Raw genomic sequence first — 9,996 nt, 5'->3', positions numbered from 1 at the left:
TTGACCCCTGGGAGTGAGTTTTTATGCAAAAAATGAAATTAGTTACAGTTACAGTTTTATTAACTTAAAATCATGTTTGTTTGATAACCAATTTATGGAAACAAGAAGAACATACATTTGCCTTTTTTTAATATTGCCTTACACATTTTTAAAATAAATTGATCACACTCTGGATGGTCAGGAGGCATGAAGATGTACATGAACATTTGTACTACTCAAAGGGTTAATATCACTATCTGCCTCCCCTGCTCCCTGACCTCGCCCCCTCCCACTCCTCCTCAAGCTGCAGCATACTTCCAGCCACTCTGGCCCCTATGCTCTTCCTAGAACATCCCAGGCATGCCCCACCACCCTCAGGACTTTTATACTGGCTTTTCCCTTGGCCAGGGTCACCCTTTCCTCAGATTTTCTCATGGCCCACTCCTTAGCTTCCTTCAAGTCTTTGGTCAGATATCACCTTCTTGACGAGACCTGCCCTGACCACCTCATGTGAAATTAAACTCCCCCCACCCTACCTCTCCTTACTTTGTTATATATATATTTTTCATTGCACTTAGCAGTTTCTACAAAGAATAGAATACCATATACTTACCTGGCAGGGGAGATACCATGATCACGAAGGTGGTTTTCCCAGGGCGAGGCTTATCCATTGCACTCCGGATGTGCTGACCCCTGCAATTTCCCCAAATGTGGGAAACTCGACTGCATAATTTGTGGTAGTGTGGGACTGCGTTCACGCTCTCCCCTAAAAGAATAGAATACCTATGTATTATTATGTATCTATTTTGTTTGATGTTTGTATTTCATCCCTCTTGGACAAAAGGTTTGGGGGGGAGTGGATCTTTGTTCTTTTCCCGGATGAATTTAAGGCTCTTAGCACAGCTCCTGCACACGGTAGGTGCTCAATCAGTGTCTGTCAAATGGAGTTAAAGGTGGTTTTGAAGGGGAGAAGGTAAATCTGGATGGGAAGGGGAAGGACTTCTCAAACAGCCCACAGTGTGGTTCCAAGTGAATCAGTAAATGGGGAAATGGGTGCATTTCACTGAAGCTGAGACCTGAAAACCTAGAAATGCTATGCGGCAGCGCTGCTTGACCTCACGCCCCCCTTTCTACAGTGGAAAACTTCACACACAGCAGAAGATCAGGACTTTGAATGCCCTGTACCCCCCGTCCCGTCCCCAGCCACCCATGGTCCATCTTGTCTCTCATCTACAACCTCCTCCTGCTTTGATGATTCTAGAAGTGAGCCTCTTTTTCTCAACCATTCCCAACTTTTAGACCCAGGACAATGGCAACAATAAACTAAGTTGTTAGGAAATATACATGGGGTCATGAGAGTGACCTTCCACTTCAATTATCTTCTGTATATAAATTAACTATGTACAATACATATGCATCTTTGGGATACTATAGACATTATGCCAATATTTGAGGTTATTAAAAAAAAACAACAACCCAGAACTACAGAGCAGTGTCAGCTTATTTGAGCTGTATGGGTAAATTCTGGACTTGGGGCCCTGGCTTGGTGTCCCAGGACTTAAGTCCTCTTTGTCTTAAAGCACACCATTGCAGCCACATAGCACTCTGTGTGAAAAGAGAGGCAAGAAAAACCCGAACCCAAACCAACAAAAACTCACAGGTCTGTTCTCTCTGAGCTCTGCCCCTCAGCTCAACAGCCTGGTTCCCTTCTCCTCTCAGACCCCCCCCCCAAAAAAAAAGATACATGGAACACAGCAAACCAAATCCACACTCCACACCGTCCTGTCCCGGAGCCTGTCTTTCCCCGGACCTCCTGGTTTCAGGAAATGTTGTAATAGCCCATCTGGCCGTGTACGTCACTCTGTGGCTGTCCTCTCTCCTGGCCCTGCCATATCTCATGGCTATCAGTCCTGTGTATTTGACCTCTTCTCTCCACATCAGTCCAGGCCATCCTCTTGGCCCAACTGGACTTGGGCCGGCACGTCCTCCTAATTGGTCTCATGGATCTGATCATGCTATCTTTTTACCTGTCCTCTACATTACAACCAGGGTTATTTTTTATTTTTTTAAATTTTACTTATTGATTTTAGAGAGAAAGGAAGGTGGGAGAGAGAAAGGAACATTGATTTATTGTTCTACTTCTTAATGCATTCATTGGTTGATTCTTATATGTGCACTGACTGGGCATCAAACCCACAAACTTGGCATCTTGGGATGATGCTCTAAGAACTGAGGTACCTGGCCAGGGTCCAGAGTCTTTTTATTCTTTCTTTTTTTAAAAAAGCATATTCGATTAGGAAACTCAGACACAGAGAAGCTCATTGATGTCCTTGGGTGCCCTGTCTTGTCCATGAGCTATGGACCATTCCAGGGGTCGTCGGCCAATTGACTCCAACTCCTGCTGGCGACCCTGGCACTGCTCCAGTTACCCCCAGATGCTGGCATGAAGCACTAAAATGGACTTATAAAACAAAATGAATTCATTTTCATGTCTTTTATTTAATTACCTCTTGAATGCAGTTACTCCAGGGTTGGGCTGCCTGGATTTGAATTTTACCTCCCTCCCTAACTCCCGTAAGCCAGTTTCTTCTCTTTATCTTGGGTTTCTTATCTGAAAAATGGGACAACAGTGGTTCCCACCTTACAGGGTTATTGTGCTGGTTGGGACAACACATGTGGCTTTGTTTGTGTTGTGTGTGCTATGACTATGGTCGCGGTGTGGGCTGTGAGTTTTGGTGCATGCTGTGATGGCATACTTATAGTGATATGTGTGCAAATCAAGAAATCCTTGAGGTGAGTCTCTGAGACTTTCAGTTCCTGTTCCTTTTTCTCCTTGGGATCTTCCCTCGCACCCTTGGAGAAAATTTTATATCTGTGGTGTTCTTTAAAATCATAGAACATGGTGTTCTAGCCTTGGTTAATTCAGGATGTATGAAAATCTGAACTGGTTTAATAAATAGAGCTGGAATGTGCCTTAGAGATATCTTCAGTTTGAAAAACAGTCTCTTTTCCACAGATGAGAAAACCAAGGCTCACCGAAAATGGAGTGACTTTGCTAAGTCCTTTAGTGAGCAGCAACTTCAGGATCAGAAACCAGCATCAGAAAGCTAACACCAGTCCTTCATTCTTTTATGTATTCATTCCTTGGGCAGATATGCACAGCACTTCTTTATAGGACGTTGGGAATGAGCATCAAGCTGAGGTTCTTGGCAAACAGAGCTTTAATTGGGCAAATAGCAGTGTCAGAAGGATGATTGGGATATCTGTCCTCTTGACAATTGAAAGAAATGTTTGTTCAGTGCCCTTTCTGTGGACACACATCCTAAACCATTTCCACACTTTCAGTACTGTTGAATCAATCCTCACAGTAGCCGGTTCAGGTAACTATGCTAATGACAGTGAACCCCCTGGTTTTGAGCTGAGGAAATGGAGGTTTAAGACTTGATGACTTGCCCCGGGGGACTCAGGTATGGCAGAGACCCAGCCCCTTTAATGCCCTGCCTGCACTTCAGCAGGACATGCTGCGTGTTGGCCCACGGTGCCTAAGGATGAGCAAAGCATCCCGAGTCTTCTGAGTGCAGCTCAGCACAAGGGCTCTGCCATCTTGTCCCTTTCCTACGTCTTCCCACTTCTCTGTTGTCCTTTGTCTCTGTGTGCTCCTTCCTGTTCTTATTTGACCTTCTGGGGCTTGACTCTTTGTCATCTGTGGTGTTCCCAAGATTCTCTTGTTTAGCAGGGTCCTTGGAGGTCACCCAGGTCTCCATCTGCTGGCTTGAACAAGCGTCTGGTTTCAGAACACGAACCCCTCTAGTTCAATCCAGCCCACTTTCCCCCTCTACCTACAGCCCTTGCAAAACAAGCCATCTCTCAAAAGAGCATAGGTTCAACACTTTAGACATGTGGCTTCTAGCAGCATGTGTGTGTGTGTGTGTGTGTGTGTGTATGCACCTGTGCATGTGATCCGAGGCTCTGACTAGAGGCACCGTGCTCAGTCAGCTGGTTTCTGAACATTTTCTGCCCTACCTGAGAGCCAGCAAGGCACTAAAGAGCAAGGTTTGCTTATGCAGTTTGCAAAAGCAGATGCCCCCAGTGTTCTTACTGCGATGACAGAGTGCAGCTTGAGAGGTCTCACTTGTTCTCACCTTTGCACAATTGGTCTCACACTTATTACACAACAAGCATTTGCCATGTGTGATGTGGTGGAAACGGGCTGCAGGAGTGTTCTGCAATTAGTCACATTTACCTGCATGCCAATGTCCAGGCAGAATGTCTAGAAAAAGTGAAGTAAGGTGGAAGAGATCAGACAGCTTATTGAATCTGGATGTGTTTCTTCTAAGCAGGAGCTGTGCATGCACACTCAGTCATCTGTTCCCCTTGCCCTGGCCTGCAGGCCGGAAGGAGGGAGGCTTTGCCTGTGGTTCTCGTGGGCTCGCCACACTAACCCTCGACAGCTCTGATAGAGTGAAAATTCACAAGTCTGGTTAGTATAACAGCTGCTGTGCCCCCTTGTTTGAAAAATGATTGAGAAGATGTTTACCTTTTCTCCGTGTTTTCTATTTGGAATTATTTATTTTCTCATGATTTTTTTTAAAAGAATTTATTTTTAGCACTTGTTGCATCAAAACTGGCACTTGAGCTATTTTCCAGGAGGTTGTAACCATCTGTCAGGCTTCTGTGTCCATGTCCTTGTGTGGTGCCCAGTGGGGAGGAGCTATGAGATAATTACCTGTTGGGTTTAAAGGTGATTTCACCAAGGAAGTGTCAGGCAGAGGGTGGGCTGGAGGATTCAGTGACCTGTCGGTTCCCCTCAAACACCAGTTCCTGAGCCTCTTTGATAGATTTATTATTTCCACTCATTTTTATTTGGTTTTGGTTGCACCTACATCAAATCTGTATGTGAACATTAGGAAACTTTTTCATGGGCCGAGGGGTATTAGAAATGAACTCTTTTTTATTTTTTTATTTTATTTATTTTTTATTTTTTATAATTTTATTTTTTTAATGGGGTGACATCAATAAATCAGGATACATATATTCAAAGATAACAAGTCCAGGTTATCTTGTCGTTCAATTATGTTGCATACCCACCACCCAAAGTCAGATTGTCCTCCGTCACCCTCTATCTTGTTCTCTCTGTGCCCCTCCCCCTCCCCCTTTCCCTCCCCCATTCCCCCCTCCCCCCCATAACCACCACACTCTTATCAATGTCTCTTAGTTTCACTATTATGTCCCACCTACGTATGAGAAATGAACTCTTAATTCTGTCTCTGGGAGAGGAAATGTGTCTGCGCTTTCTGTTGGAATATAAATGGAAGGATTGCGGCTGTGGGGACTGAGACGTGTGAGTTCCTGCGACTACCAGCAAAGGACCCCTGGACTCAGTTGGGCCGTGAAACTGAGCCCCTCCGCTGCCCACCCCCAGTGTGGAGCAGAGACCCTTGGAGGGCTGGGCAGGGGGCACATGCCAATCGAAATACTGACAAAAATTAGTTTTTAATTTGAAAAACAAATCTTTCCTTATCAGACATAATCAACCATAAATATAAAGGGAAAAATCAATTCCACAGCCAAATGCAATTTTTGGTGTCACAATTATTTTTTTAAGGGTAAAAATTTAAATTTTCCCTGGAGTAAGTACCACAGTGGTAAGAAAACACTTAGGCTTGATGGTCAACTGACCATGGGCAGAGGGAGGGAGAAGAGACTGGGGGTCAGCTCGGAGAGCTCCCACCTGGCTGGAGAGGTGGCTGAAGGTACCAGCAACATGGAAGGGGAGTGGAGGGAGATGTGGAGGGCAGTAGGCAGGGTTCTGCGGAGACACAGAACCAACAGGAGACAGGGAAAGCATCAACTGACTTTAAGGGATAGTTCCAACAAGAGCCAAGGATGTTGCATTCTTGCGTCTGAAGGCTGGAAATTCAGACAGAGGTTCTGTGTTGCTGTTTTGAGAAAGATGCTGCCTTCAGGAAGACTCACTCTATGCTCTGAAGGCATTCACCTGGTTAGATGAGGTCTGCCATATTATGCAGGGAAACCTGCTTGACTCAAAGTCTACTGATTTAAATGTTAATCTTTACCAAAGGCTACTGATTTAAATGTTTATCACCTGTTTAAAATACCTTCACAGCATCATCTAGTGTGGTGTGGACCAAACAACTGGGCCCCACAGTCCTGCCGTCACATAGCATGAGCCATCACAGCGAGCCTGTCCTCATGTCTGCCACATGTGCAGAGCTGGCACTTGCAAGAGGCTGTTTCTCCCCAGTAAGGGGCGCGGCCATTGGCTTTTTTTTGCAGGAGGTTTGCAAAGGTCATTGTGCCCATCTTGATTTCCCCTTCTCTTCCTATTATGTTGACAGGTTCCCGAGGCCTCATAGGAGCTTTTCTTCCCCCTAGTCTGGCTGTTGTCATTATCCTTCTTAATCTTGGCATGAGGATGCCCTGGTTGGCTTCCAGGAAGGAGAATGACTTTCTGTCTTCCTCCCACAAACCTATTGCTTTTAATTGAATATAAATATAGAGTATTTTGTCTTCTCTCCCAGGCAGACACTGGGCTTTGCTCTGGGGTGATTTAAGAGGCCATGCTACCCTGGCTCAGAGGTGAAAGAGTACTAGAATTTAGTGATATTGGGTCATTCTGGCTGCTGCATAGAGGCATTTGCTTTCAAGAAGATTCCTGAGGCTCTTAGGTTGTCACTTATCAGTAGTGGGGCCACCCAAGAATCACAGTGGGTTTTAGTCTTGCCTCTGCCACTGATGTGCCAGGTGACCATAGACTAGTCTTTCCTGATCTATGGCTTTGGCTTTCCTGGCAGACCTGGCCAATTGTCAAATCTAATAATATTTCTACCTACTGAGCCATCATGGTGCGTCATTTCTGTCTTGCTTATGTACAAAGACGAAGGTCTGGCCTGCACCACGGTGTGTGAATATATGCTCGAGGACGTAAGGGGTACAACTGACTGGTTGTCAGACGTACTCAACCTGAAATCTAAATTGAAGAATTTATTCCATAGCCAAGTGTATTTTTGGTTTCACCCTGTTCTGCATCATCTGTTTGTTTCACTACATCCCTTCTCTGGTTGAAGAAAGTAGCATCTGAAGCAGGCAGAGTTTAGACGGCCAGTGTGGCGGCTACACAGCCCGGCCCATAGATGCTGCCACACATTGCGCTCTGGGGAAGTCAATGCAAGGCTGGTGTTCTCAAGAGTCCAGTCCTTTAGTCCCTCAACAAAGAGGTAAACCAAAGAAGTGATGGTACCCTTAGTTAAATTCTGCTCTGAAAATATCAGATTGGGGAGAGTCAACTTAAGTTTATATTTGGTCAAATAAGAAATCAGGAAAAATCTAGCATGACTGGATATTACTCAATGCCAACCAAGGAGATGCTGTGGTCAGATTTTATTTTTCCTAAGAGACAAGAAGTGAAAGTAAATTTTATTGAACAATACTTGAAAATATTATTTTCCTCTGCATTAGAGGGATCTACTATTCTCTGATGTCATATTCTGGGAGTGGGCATATGCATTTATTTATGATTTTTTAATGTTACACATATTTTAAATTACTGAAATAGCATATGTGTTTACACGAGTTAGTTCTAAGTTATAGATAGGTGTAATAAACTTAGGTTCTTCCTGAAAATTCGGCAATGTATACTCTAAACTGGACAATCTTTATTTTCTTCTTCTTTTTAAATATGTTTTCTATATTTTGTGTTTGGAAAAATATTCTTAAAATTCTACTTTGATTTTGTATATTGAAAAAACTATGTTGAACAACCTTGACATACTTCCTTTGTAAGAGATAGAGATTTCTTGTTTCACTTGGATTTTCAAAGCAAAGAAATAGGGCTCTGACTCTTGGAGAATCATTAAGGGGCAGGGTCGGGTGAGTGGGGAGGACTGAGGTATCCTATTGGGAATTATACACCTGGGGCATTATGAGGCAGACGTCCTTGGGCATTTTCTTTCTCTCAGGTATATTTATATTTTTAAAAGCTGTTATTTCAGTTTAAGAGATCAAGCCTTGTGGTTGGGTATGATTGTAACTTAATAATCTTCATAGTAACTCATCTCTGAGGTATAGATTGGATCCTTGATCTTTCCAAGTGTCACTTAAATGAAAATAAAATGACTGAAAGAGGTGTGTTTTCTTTTACTTGAATGCATGCCGGCTGCAAGCCTGGAGATCACTGTTCACCCACGCTCTGTGCAGCTGCGTCCCCAGACTGTCTCAGAGACAAAGTAGAAGCTGAGGGCGGGAACAGGGAGGGGGTGCAGGGCTGTGTGCCAGAGGTATGGGGTGCCTGGAGGTGGGTGGAGTAGGCAATGTCTTAGGACCAATGACCTGCTCTTCCCCACCCTGTGGCTGGCCTTGCCCTCCAAAGTGAGGCTCTCTGTGGTCCCTTCAAAGACCCATCCAGCCCCACTTGTCCTTTCCACTTCTCCTCATAGACTCCCCTCCCGTTACTTTCTCCTCCCACCCCATCTGCAGCTTTAGTCTAGAACATTCTAGAATATTTTCACAGCACACACAAACATACTCCCACTTCCCAGTCAGAGACAACTTCATAGATGCCGTTCCTTTTGCCAGTACTGCCCCTTTTCTCTTTTCCCCCCCTTAATAGTAAAATTTCTCCAAAGAACAGCCCTTCCCACCAGCACCCCATCCTCAGCTCCCATTCTCTCCTCACCTCGCCCCTGTATGGTGACCGTCCTGGTGGGGACACCAGTGCTGTCCATCTGGCTGGCAAGTGGCTCTTGTTGGAGGGTAGGCCTGTGGTTCCAGTGGCCAGACTGAGAAGGAGTGGGGCCGGTGGGTGGGGTCTCCGTTGGGAGAGGTCAATGGAACAAGAGTAGTGACACCACATCCTTCCCCTTGTGTGTTAGGACAAATGCAGGGTCCCGAGTGCCGACTGTGGTCTCTGGGATGGCCAGACATGCACTTATGGGATCTGGGCTTTCTCTCTGCCTTAGTCTGAGGACACACAGCCAGCTCAACAACAGGTTGAGACCACTTGTCCCTCGTCTGGGAGCCTAGATGGAAAGAAGACCAACACAGACCTGGTGGGAGTGTGGGCTATCTCTGTTGGGCTCCTGAAATTGGAGGACTGACATTGGGTCACCAGATTTTTAGTTTTTCTGAAGAGGCCATTAAAAATACCATCTCTTATCTTACTACTTTGTGTTCATCCATGCTGCACACCCTCTGTATGTGGCGGTCTCTACTTAGATATTACTACTTTGTGAAGATGGAAAGTAGATCTTAATATAAATAACAGTTCTTAAAAAATTGCTGAGTTAGTATGGTTTTAATGATATGTGAAAGACACTTTCTCCAAATAGCTTCAGTCCAAGGGCAGTTAGTTGGCCCACCTGGCTGGCCAGGTTTCTGGGGACTCCCTCCCCTCACCCCAGACTGAAGGGGAAGTTGGTCTATAAGTGGAGAGGACCCCAGGACTCCCTGGAAGTCAGTTTCTCCCCTGCTTTTGTTTGCAGATGACCTTGTATCAAGATGACCACGGTATCAAGTCCTCTGCCATTGATAGAGGCCGTGGACTCTGCTGTAACAGCCGGCAGAAGGAGAATCTTGACCAGCTTGTGTGGGCCAGTCCCCGTTAAACTCTCTGATTGGCTGGCTTGTGTCACAGCCCACACCTTGGGTCAATCGTGCTGCTGATGGGAGAGCTGTGGTTGGCCATGCTTGAGCCATGGCCTGTTCTTGTGGCTCTGTTGCCTCAAGGGGTGACAGGCAGTGATGGATATAGTGTCATCAGAACCACGCAATTAGAAAGGGGGATACATTGTCCTTCGGGGAGAGTGCTGCCCAGACCAAATAACAGGACTCCACCAAGAGGTTATTAGGCAAGCAAAAGGAATAAAGCGGTAACAGTGAAATTCCAGAGTGGCGTATCTGTCTTGGGAGGAGACAGGCACTCGTGTATGTCTCTCATGCGTACCTTAGGACAGTGACTGTCAACCTTTTTCACCTCATGGCCCGCATAAACTAATTACT

The 9,996-nt window shown here is 45.3% G+C and overlaps 1 non-coding gene across 1 annotated transcript; it reads left to right on the top strand.

The window, feature by feature from the left end:
* The first annotated feature begins 584 nt into the window (after positions 1 to 584).
* Positions 585 to 748, top strand: LOC136327634 (U1 spliceosomal RNA). Its single transcript, XR_010729814.1, has one exon. It is a non-coding gene; the product is annotated as a U1 spliceosomal RNA (small nuclear RNA).
* Positions 749 to 9,996: the final 9,248 nt, after the last annotated feature.

Source organism: Saccopteryx bilineata, chromosome 2, assembly GCF_036850765.1.
Source record: "Saccopteryx bilineata isolate mSacBil1 chromosome 2, mSacBil1_pri_phased_curated, whole genome shotgun sequence".
In the NCBI taxonomy this organism is placed as follows: Eukaryota; Metazoa; Chordata; class Mammalia; order Chiroptera; family Emballonuridae; genus Saccopteryx; species Saccopteryx bilineata.
The sequence above is the reverse complement of the archived record's forward strand: the minus strand, read 5'-3'. Positions and strand labels throughout refer to the sequence as shown.